Source organism: Lucilia cuprina, chromosome 2 (genome assembly GCF_022045245.1).
Source record: "Lucilia cuprina isolate Lc7/37 chromosome 2, ASM2204524v1, whole genome shotgun sequence".
Taxonomy (NCBI): Eukaryota; Metazoa; Arthropoda; class Insecta; order Diptera; family Calliphoridae; genus Lucilia; species Lucilia cuprina.
The window spans coordinates 25,933,930-25,946,399 of record NC_060950.1 but is presented as its reverse complement, the minus strand read 5'-3'; positions in this window follow the sequence as shown (position 1 = coordinate 25,946,399).

The following is a 12,470-nucleotide window of genomic DNA, read 5'->3' as shown; positions in this document are numbered from 1 at the left end:
CTCCGGGTCTACAAAGGGGCGATGGTAGACTGTTCTCAAGTCTACCCAGTGGTTGAAAAAGACCACCGTGGGATAAGGCCGTCAAGGCTGGTGCTCCTATTAAACTCTCGACATTCCAAATTTGACGCTCTGTAAATACCGCAGTTCTTGACTAAAAGAGCTGAAAATTTTTAAACTGGCCAACTTTCCAATAGCAGTAAATTTGATTCAAATCGATTTTTGCAAATGCATAACATGACTCATAGCACGACTCAGAAAATGATTCTGAGCCGATTGGTATACTTTAAGGTTTACCAAGTTTTAGCATATCACTAATACAATTGACTCGGGACCAGTCGATAACTCAACCTACGCATAAAAGGTTCCCTTCAGAAGAAGAAATAAACGCATATAACTGATAAAAAATTTTGAGTATAACGATCATATTCATATTATTTATAAACAAATTCTATTTGTAAGATTTTATGAGTATCGATCCACAATAGACCTTACCACCATATTAGGATGGACCCCTTCAGAAAGTAACTTTGAAGATAATTTCTTATTTAAAAGTACGAGTACAGAAATTGGACACAAACGATTTCTAAGGGAATTAGCTCTAAATTTTATGATAAATGGTATATAGTTCCCATATAAGGTCCAGAAAAGGAATTTTGAATAGTTTTACTTCCAAAGTAGTTAGATCTTGTGTCAATGACAGCCAATTTTAATGGATTAACATAATCATCGAATTTAGTATAACAAATCTTCAGATTTAATCTAAATTTAATTGATCTCTTAATAGAAATCTTTTTGTTTTTGATTATAACTTTTGTAAAGTTAAACAATAAGGTCAAATAGGACTTAAAAGAACTGTATGAAAAAAATTTACTCCAAAAATATCATTAATGCAACAAGTTAACTAACGTGCGTTGCAAAAAATATTTTTTGACCACGATTATTGTTTTTCTTAATCCACGTACAGAAATTCCCCCCAAACAAGAGAGAAACGAAAAAAAAAAACAAATAGGAAAGTATAGTCGGGCATGGCCGACCATATGATACCCTACACCATGAGTATATTTTTACAATTTTTACTTTTATAAAATTTTTATTTTTTGTAAAGAAACTTTTATGTTGAATATTACCATAATTCCAAAATATTTAAGCCATTTATTGATAAAAACTAAAATTTCTAAATGAGGCTTTATATAGGTCAAATATGGGCCGATCCTCGGTAAATTTGGGAAAAGGATATATTTCTAAATAACAGTTAGTTTTTTTTGAGTTTCATTGCGATACAAATGGTTACAAGTCAATTTTAGACGTTTAAGTCATTTTTTGAAAGGGGATTTGTATGGGGGCTAGGGTCAAATATAGACCGATCCTTACGAAAATCTGCAGTATCATTTATACTTATATAAAACTTATTTGTGCCAATTTTTAGAGAGATAGCGGAATATTTGACGTAATTATAGCATAAAAAGTTCAAATCGGGAGGTACGGTTGTATGGGGGCTGAGTGAAATAATGAACCGATTTCAACCATTTTCAATAGGCTTCGTTCTTGTGCCAAAAAACATGATTGGTCCAAATTTCATCAAATTATCTTGAAAATTGCGGCCTGTACCTTGCGCACAAGGTTTACATGGACAACCAGCCAGCCGGGCAGACGGACGGACGGACATGTCTTAATCGACTCAAAAAATGATTCTGAATCGATCGGTATACTTTAAGGTGGGTATTGGACCAATATTTTTGTATGTTACAAACATCAGCTCAAACGTATAATACCCTCCCCACTATAGTGGTGTAGGGTATAAACATTTGCTAAATCACAACAGCAGCAACAATGGCATGCAATCAGCAACACTTCATCTGTTTAAGAAAAACATTGAAGTTGCAGCAGCAACAGAAAAAGAAGGCAAAAAACAATCCTCAACAACGTAATGAGCTTTTAAACAGCTATGTTTTTTAAAGAAACTAAGCTTTTTATAAAACAAAGCTTTCTAAAGAAACTAAGCATACTATAAAACAATGTTCTCTAAAGAAACTTAGTTATAGATATAGAAAAATGTTCAATGAGGCATCTGTATAAAGAGTAAAGTTTTCTTAAGAAATTAAGCTTTATATAGCTGTATGAATTAAAAACTCTATAGACAGCAAATTTTTTTAAGAAACTAAGGTCTATATAAAGTAAAGTTTTCTAATGAAACTTATAAAACTTTGGTGTATTTGGGAGTGAGTTTTTTAGAAAACTTTGCTCTCTATAGAGCTTTCAATTCATAGAGCTGTATTAAGCTTTATTTCTTTTGAAAAATTTACTCTTTCAACAGATAAGAACTTTGTTTCATTGAAAAAAAATTTTCTATCTAGAACTAAGTTTCTTGAGAAAACTTTGTTTTATAGAGCTTTCAATTCATAGAGCTGTATAAACTGAATTTCTTTAGAAAACTTTACTCTTTATACAAAAAACTTTGTTTCATTAAACACTTTTTTCTATCTATAACTAAGTTTCTTTAAAAAGCTTTGTTTTATAGAAAGCTTATTTTTTTTTAGAAAACTTTGCTCAATATAAAAATTAATTTCTTTACATAGCTTTGTTTTATATAGAGCTTTGATTCTTTATAAAATTTAGAGCTAAGTTTCTTTTGAAAACTTTAATCTAAATAGTGCATAAATTATTTAAAAAACTTTGCTCTAATAGAGAGCAACACTAAATTTCTTTAGAAAACTTTGATCTATATAGAGCATCGAAATGAAATGAGTTCTCAAATGAGCAGCCCAGTACTCTATTTTTCTCTCGTACGTATTCTCGGAAACAAATAAAATCAGTCAGAGAACTATATATTTATTCTACGCTATTCGCTGATATAAAGCTAAGTTTCTTTTGAAAGCTTTGCTCTATATAGAGCTAAGATTCTTTTGAAAGCTTTGCTCTATATAGAGCTAAGATTCTTTTGAAAGCTTTGATATAGAGCTAAGTTTCTTTAGAAAACTTTGCTCTGTATAGAGGTAAATTTCTTTTAAAACCTTTACTCTATAGAGTATATAGTTTCTTTTGAAAGCTTTGATCTATATAGGGATAGGTTTCTTTTGAAAGCTTTGCTTTATACAGAGGTAAGATTACTTAGATAACTTTACTCTATATAGAGCTAAGTCTCTTTAGAAAATATTGCTCTATATGGAGTTGGGTTTCTTTATAAAACTAGAACTAAGTTACTTGAGCATATTTTTATCCATTTAAAGCTATAATTTTTCAAAAAACTTTTCTCTATAGATGTTTTTTTTAATTCAATATCACTAGAAAACTTTTTTTGGGAAACTTTTGATTTTGCGTGAGAGAGAAAGAGAAAGAATATCATCATTGTTTTGTTATTCTTCTCATTCATACAACAACAAATCAATTCAATTAATACATAAGTAGTTTCTGAAACAAAAGTTTCTATGTGTGGACATTAAGGAAACTTCAAAAGGGAATTAAGAACAAGTTTCTCAACAAAAGTTTCCTAGTGTGGACCAGGTCTATTTTGATGTACAACTTTTTACGTAGTGGACCGATTTAGGTCAATTGCAAAACAAAACTGTAAGAGCTCCGGTTAAAAATTTCATAGAATATCACTTAATATGTATTATATTTAAAATGTGGCCAAAAATCATTACAATTAAATTATTTCCCACGATCCTACAGTTAAACTTTCAAATATCCCTCAAAATTCATAAAATTGCACTTACCTGGTGATCAAAAAAAAAAAACAACACAGTGAGGCAGACTTACTTACGAGTATGTGATGACAAATATGTGCGCCACCGTACACGACATTACTTAAGTACTTTTTATCGTACTTATTTGCCTTCTTTAGAAGCTGAAAACCGAAATTTAGAAGAAAAAAACAAGTAGGAAAGTATAGTCGGCCATGGCCGACCATATGATACACCATGAGTATATTTTTACAATTTTTACTTTTATAAAATTTTTATTTTTTGTAAAGAAACTGTTGAATATTACCATAATTCCAAAATATTTAAGCCATTTATTGTATGCACTATTTAGATTAAAGTTTTCAAAAGAAACTTAGCTCTAAATTTTATAAAGAATCAAAGCTCTATATAAAACAAAGCTATGTAAAGAAATTAATTTTTTATATTGAGCAAAGTTTTCTAAAAAAAATAAGCTTTCTATAAACAAAGCTTTTTAAAGAAACTTAGTTATAGATAGAAAAAAGTGTTTAATGAAACAAAGTTTTTTGTATAAAGAGTAAAGTTTTCTAAAGAAATTCAGTTTATACAGCTCTATGAATTGAAAGCTCTATAAAAACAAAGTTTTCTCAAGAAACTTAGTTCTAGATAGAAAATTTTTTTTCAATGAAACAAAGTTCTTATCTGTTGAAAGAGTAAATTTTTCAAAAGAAATAAAGCTTAATACAGCTCTATGAATTGAAAGCTCTATAGAGAGCAAAGTTTTCTAAAAAACTCACTCCCAAATACACCAAAGTTTTATAAGTTTCATTAGAAAACTTTACTTTATATAGACCTTAGTTTCTTAAAAAATTTGCTGTCTATAGAGTTTTTAATTCATACAGCTATATAAAGCTTAATTTCTTAAGAAAACTTTACTCTTTATACAGATGCCTCATTGAACATTTTTCTATATCTATAACTAAGTTTCTTTAGAGAACATTGTTTTATAGTATGCTTAGTTTCTTTAGAAAGCTTTGTTTTATAAAAAGCTTAGTTTCTTTAAAAAACATAGCTGTTTAAAAGCTCATTACGTTGTTGAGGATTGTTTTTTGCCTTCTTTTTCTGTTGCTGCTGCAACTTCAATGTTTTTCTTAAACAGATGAAGTGTTGCTGATTGCATGCCATTGTTGCTGCTGTTGTGATTTAGCAAATGTTTATACCCTACACCACTATAGTGGGGAGGGTATTATACGTTTGAGCTGATGTTTGTAACATACAAAAATATTGGTCCAATACCCACCTTAAAGTATACCGATCGATTCAGAATCATTTTTGAGTCGATTAAGACATGTCCGTCCGTCCGTCTGCCCGGCTGGCTGGCTGTCCATGTAAACCTTGTGCGCAAGGTACAGGCCGCAATTTTCAAGATAATTTGATGAAATTTGGACCAAGCATGTTTTTTGGCACAAGGACGAAGCCTATTGAAAATGGTTGAAATCGGTCCATTATTTCACCTAGCCCCCATACAACCGTACCTCCCGATTTGAACTTTTTATGCTATAATTACGTCAAATATTCTGCTATCTCTCTAAAAATTGGCACAAATAAGTTTTATATAAGTATAAATGATACTGCAGATTTTCGTAAGGATCGGCCTATATTTGACCCTAGCCCCCATACAAACCCCCCTTCAAAAAATGACTTACACGTCTAAAATTGACTTGTAACCATTTGTATCGCAATAAAACTCAACAAAACTAACTGTTATTTAGAAATATATCCTTTTCCCAAATTTACCGAGGATCGGCCCATATTTGACCTATATAAAGCCTCATTTAGAAATTTTAGTTTTTTATCAATAAATGGCTTAAATATTTTGGAATTATGGTAATATTCAACAGTTTCTTTACAAAAAATAAAAATTTTATAAAAGTAAAAATTGTAAAAATATACTCATGGTGTATCATATGGTCGGCCATGGCCGACTATACTTTCCTACTTGTTTTTTTCTTCTAAATTTCGGTTTTCAGCTTCTAAAGAAGGCAAATAAGTACGATAAAAAGTACTTAAGTAATGTCGTGTACGGTGGCGCACATATTTGTCATCACATACTCGTAAGTAAGTCTGCCTCACTGTGTTGTTTTTTTTTTTTGATCACCAGGTAAGTGCAATTTTATGAATTTTGAGGGATATTTGAAAGTTTAACTGTAGGATCGTGGGAAATAATTTAATTGTAATGATTTTTGGCCACATTTTAAATATAACATATAAGTGATATTCTATGAAATTTTTAACGGAGCTCTTACAGTTTTGTTTTGCAATTGACCTAATCGGTCCACTACGTAAAAAGTTGTACATCAAAATAGACCTGGTCCACACTAGGAAACTTTTGTTGAGACACTTGTTCTTAAATCCCTTTTGAAGTTTCCTTAATGTCCACACATAGAACTTTTGTTTCAGAAACTACTTATGTATTAATTGAATTGATTTGTTGTTGTATGAATGAGAAGAATAACAAAACAATGATGATATTCTTTCTCTTTCTCTCTCACGCAAATCAAAAGTTTCCAAAAAAAGTTTTCTAGTGATATTGAATTAAAAAAACATCTATAGAGAAAAGTTTTTTGAAAAATTATAGCTTTAAATGGATAAAAATATGCTCAAGTAACTTAGTTCTAGTTTTATAAAGAAACCCAACTCCATATAGAGCAATTTTTCTAAAGAGACTTAGCTCTATATAGAGTAAAGTTATCTAAGTAATCTTACCTCTGTATAAAGCAAAGCTTTCAAAAGAAACCTATCCCTATATAGATCAAAGCTTTCAAAAGAAACTATATACTCTATAGAGTAAAGGTTTTAAAAGAAATTTACCTCTATACAGAGCAAAGTTTTCTAAAGAAACTTAGCTCTATCTCAAAGCTTTCAAAAGAATCTTAGCTCTATATAGAGCAAAGCTTTCAAAAGAATCTTAGCTCTATATAGAGCAAAGCTTTCAAAAGAAACTTAGCTTTATATCAGCGAATAGCGTAGAATAAATATATAGTTCTCTGACTGATTTTATTTGTTTCCGAGAATACGTACGAGAGAAAAATAGAGTACTGGGCTGCTCATTTGAGAACTCATTTCATTTCGATGCTCTATATAGATCAAAGTTTTCTAAAGAACAAATTTAGTGTTGCTCTCTATTAGAGCAAAGTTTTTTAAATAATTTATGCACTATTTAGATTAAAGTTTTCAAAAGAAACTTAGCTCTAAATTTTATAAAGAATCAAAGCTCTATATAAAACAAAGCTATGTAAAGAAATTAATTTTTATATTGAGCAAAGTTTTCTAAAAAAAAATAAGCTTTCTATAAACAAAGCTTTTTAAGAAACTTAGTTATAGATAGAAAAAAGTGTTTAATGAAACAAAGTTTTTTGTATAAAGAGTAAAGTTTTCTAAGAAATTCAGTTTATACAGCTCTATGAATTGAAAGCTCTATAAAACAAAGTTTTCTCAAGAAACTTAGTTCTAGATAGAAAATTTTTTTTCAATGAAACAAAGTTCTTATCTGTTGAAAGAGTAAATTTTTCAAAAGAAATAAAGCTTAATACAGCTCTATGAATTGAAAGCTCTATAGAGAGCAAAGTTTTCTAAAAAACTCACTCCCAAATACACCAAAGTTTTATAAGTTTCATTAGAAAACTTTACTTTATATAGACCTTAGTTTCTTAAAAAAATTTGCTGTCTATAGAGTTTTTAATTCATACAGCTATATAAAGCTTAATTTCTTAAGAAAACTTTACTCTTTATACAGATGCCTCATTGAACATTTTTCTATATCTATAACTAAGTTTCTTTAGAGAACATTGTTTTATAGTATGCTTAGTTTCTTTAGAAAGCTTTGTTTTATAAAAAGCTTAGTTTCTTTAAAAAACATTGCTCTGCATATTGCTTAGTATCTTAACAGAACCTTACTCTATATAAAGATTAGTTTCTTTACATAGCTCTATTCTATATAGAGTTTAGTTTCTCTATAAAATTTGCTCTATATAAAGTTTAGTTATTTTACACAATTTTTCTCTGTAAAGCTAAGTTTCTTTAAAAAAAACTTTAATCTTATAGAGTTTAATTTCTTTATAAAACTTTACACTCAACGGAGCTAATATTCTTTAGAAAACATTGTATTTTATGTATTCACCCCACAATATTTAGAAATTTGGCCAACACAGTTGTACAACCAATCAGAGAAAAAAAGTCAAATCTATGTATACAATCCTGGCTGTGTGTGACTCATGTTAAACTTAGTAAGTATCGAAAAATTGATCTTTAGCATCGATGAATGCATCTTTTATTTGTTTGGTTTGTTATTTTTCTTTTCTTTCTCCACCAACCAAAAATAAAGATCCTTTAAATACTTCTTAATGTTATTGTTGTTTAGTTTAAACATCTACTGTGCTAAACGATGACAACAACAACAATAATAATAACAGCAACAACTGCGACAATGATTGTAAAGGAACAAGGAAAAAAATCTTGCATGCAACACAACAATTTTTATGTTAAACTTAATGAGATGATCTTTAAAAATGCAACCCATACGAAAACGACAACAAAATCAATTGTAGTGTGTTGCCTGCTACACACCAAAGCGACAACAAACTGTTTTGTTGAAAACTTTCAACGCTTTCCAATCTTGCAACAACACAAATCGCTAGCTCACTCGTTCGCATCCCATCTCTACATAGTACATACATGGCAATCTGAGATATTTGTCTGGTCATCGAAGAAAAAAAAAGCTTATTATGTCAGATACGTATGTATATATAATCGTTGAATGTTTGTCGTCATTGCAGTTGCCGGTTAGTTTACATGATTGTATTATGGCTTGTTTTATATCTATAGACAATTATTGTATTTTTCCTTCTTTTTATAGCGCCAGTGTCTCACTGTGAGTGAGAATCCTTTAAGATCTGTAAAAAGAAAATAAAAATAACAAAAATCTTAAGAAACCTACAGAAAAAAAATCGATCGTTAAAACAGACAATAATGTGCTACATCTTGTTTACAACATGTTTTTCAATTTTTCAGTAAACTTAAATTTTTGTTCACTTTTGGGCAGAGTTGAGTGACAGTGTTGCCAAAAAGACAGAAAAAGAAAGGATACTAAAGGATTTTCAACTTTGATCTACATATAGAGCAAAATTTCTTCAGAGAACTTTGATCTATATAGAACCAAGTTTCTTAAGAAAACATTTCTCTTTGTAAAGCTAAGTTTGTTTAAAAAACAATACTCTGTATAGAGCTTAGTTTCTTTAGAAAACTTAACTTTACAGCTTACTTACTTAAAAAAACTTTGGCCTGTCTAGATTTAGTTTAATTTTAACTAAGGGCTAGTTTTTCTGATAAAGATAATATTCATTCTTTGGTTAAACCTGGTTTAGTATATGTTTCGTGTTTTTTCAATTATCAGTAAAGTTACTTATTATCTTAGTTTAACTGAGTGTAATTGGCCAATTAAATTCGAGTTATAAGTGAGAAAACACAATTAACAAAAACAATAAAACAATGATTTCGGAAGAACAAAAACACAATATTTTAAGTAAATTACAATTTTCTGATTTGTTTTGTTTCATTAATTATTGTTTTAAATGTTTATTTAACATTTTTCCAAAATTTTCCATTTTACAAAAGTATTGTTTTCAAAAAAAAAACAGCTGTTCATTGTTTATGTTTTTGAGTGAAAACTTGGCAATACTAACAAAGTTACCTTAAGAGCTTAAATCTAAAACTGAAAAACACAATTATCGGTTAAAGTCCGCCTAAATTTGTTCCGAGTTTAATCTAACAGCAAGTTAAGCCTAGTTTAACTGATGAGTAAGAAACCCGCCCTAAGTTTCTTAAGAAAACGTTGTTCTATATAAAGTGAAGTTTCATTACACAACTTTGCTCTTTAGAAAACTTTGTCCTATGAAGAGCTTTGTTTCCTTAGAAATATTTGCTCCATATAGATCTTAGTTTCTTTACACAACTTTGCACTGTATAGAGCTGAGATTCTCTACAAAACCTTGTTCTATATATAGAGTTAATACTTTTCTTTATATATAGCTCAGTTTCTTTAGAACACTTTAGTCTACAAAGATCTTGGTTTCCTTAGAAATATTTCCTCCGTAAAGAGCTTAGTTTATTTACACAACTTTGCTCTGTATAGAGCTGCGATTCTTTACAATACTTTATTCTATGTAGAGCTCAGATTTATACAGAGCAAAGTTGTGTAAAGAAACAAAGTTCAATATAGAACAAACTTTTATAAAGAATATTATAAAAGTTTGTTCTATATTGAACTTTGTTTCTTTACACAACTTTGCTCTGTATAAATCTGAGTTTCTTTACAAAACTTTGCTCTATATAGAACTAAGTTTCTTTTTAAGGCTTTGCTCTATTTTGAGCCAAGTTTCTTAAGAAAACTTAGCTCTTAGCTTCTTAGGATAACGAGCAAAAATGTAAAGAATTTGAAGAGGACAGTGAAACGCTGGTGCACTTTCATTGCCACTGTCAGGTATTCGTCGTATAATATTCCTTACTAACACAGATTCGAAAATTCATAGGATTAACTGAAAACTGAGTTTCTTAACATTGAAAAATAATAATTCAGTGAAAACAGTTTTTTCATGAAAATGAGCACACAACAGGCATAGCTGTACTTCTTTGGATTTGATATAGTATTCATCCTCCATTCAACATAACCTAACCTAGCTTTATATAGGGCTCAGTTTTTTTAAAGAACTTTGCTCTGTTTAGAGCTTAGTTTCTTTAGAAATTTTTGTTCTATATAGAACATAATAACAGTTTCATTGAAAAACTTTTCACTATATAAAGCCAAGTTTCTTTAGAAAACTTAACTTTATATATAGCTTAGTTTCTTCAGAAAACTGTGGAACTTTAGAAGTCTTCGCGCTAACAGAACTTTGTTTCTTTGTAAATCTTCAACTACATAGAGAGTAGTCCTTTTGGGGAAATTTTGCTGTATATAGAACTAAGTTTCCTTAAAAATCTTTATCCTATATAGAGAAAATGATCTTTAGCAATCTCTACTCTGTATCGAACTATCCCAGCATTTGGAAGATTGTTGGATGATTAGTAAGTAACCTGAGTCTTTTTTGACTCCTTTTGATGACCGAAAAGTGATCAATAAATTGCGCGCTTAAAAAACTATTCTAAGATGATTCTGATATATGATAAAAAACTGATTATATGCAAAAACAATAACAAAATGTATAGCAATCATAATTTAAACATCCTAGTGTTTAAAAAGCGATAGTTTTCAAAACAATTAAATTTCAAGCTGTTGGAAGATCTAAAATTGTTTTATATGTGAAGGTTTGTGTTTGTAACGCTACATTAACATTTAAACTTAAGAACGACTTAAAAAAGATAAAAAAAATATTCAAAACTGATTAATAAAGGGACTCATAAATGACTATTTTAGAAAAGTTGACAAAAAAATTTATGTAACAGAAATACAACTTATTTTGTGTTACAAAAATTTGTTTGTCAACTCTTCTTATTTAGTTTATAATATTTCAGCAAAAAGTTACATTACAAAGATTGTTTAATCAATGGTTTAAGTGATGACGAAGTGGTTCGATTTAAGTGAAACATGCATGATGAAACATGATCGAACAAATTCAAATTCGGTGATTCGAAAACGCTGTTTTATTGGTTTAGTATGTTTTTTTAAGATATTTTAAATAATAATATTAATACAGAAAACTATATAAAAATATATAAAACAATATTAATAATAAGAATTATGTCTAATGCTTAAGTCAAAAATCTGTATTTATTTTCAAAGTTTTGAAGACATTTAGAATGAGTTGTATTAGCACTGTTATTACAGAAGTCATGAAACTTAAATTCATTTTAAGTTAAGCACCAATGCAACATTTTTTGCTGGGATAAAATGTATAATTATTTGAGTTCGTGTTATGTTTTAAATATGATTTTCCATCAAGAACATTGAAATTTTATTATTTAATGATCATCTACCGAAGATAGTTGGGTTTCAATAGTCTAAATAGTACCAATTAATGATAAAAATCTCATTTTTCGAAAACAATATCAAAATGTACAGTAATCATTAATCGATCGTCCAGATGCTCGAAATATGATTATTTATACATATATTCTGAAATTATATTTCGCTCAGTCGGAAGACCAAAAACTGTTTTTCGTATTATTGTTTTTGTTACTAACAAACCTAAGGTGGCTCAGAAAAGGATAAAAAATGACCAAAATATGATTCACATATTACTGTAAAACGACCAGTATTTCGACTCACAAATGACTCGAAATAGATGCAACAATGAGTCGAAATTGATTAGAAGTGGCGATCATAAAAGTCTTTTTTAGAAGTGTCGTGGGTAGTGTATAATTTCCTCCTGACGAATGTATCATTTATGATCAGAAAATGAGCGCATATATGATCATTTTAATCGTTCAGAAGAGTCTTAAATGACTCGAATATGATCAAAAACTAAAAAAAAATTGGCTGGGATGTTTTCTTAGTAACATTTTCTTTATGTAGATCTTAATTTCTTTAGAAAACATTGCTGAATCTAAAGACTATTTCGATATTTAAAAATGCCAGAAAATTTACTCTATTTCCTTTCGAAACTTCAGCTTTATAGAAAAGTTTTCCGTATGTAGAACCAAATATATTTAGTAAAGTTTCCTTTAAAACCACTTCCTTTTAAGCCTTATGGCAACCCCAACCAAATAGTATTGTTTAATATTTGTCCACTTTTCGATTAACAAACGTTCGTACGTACG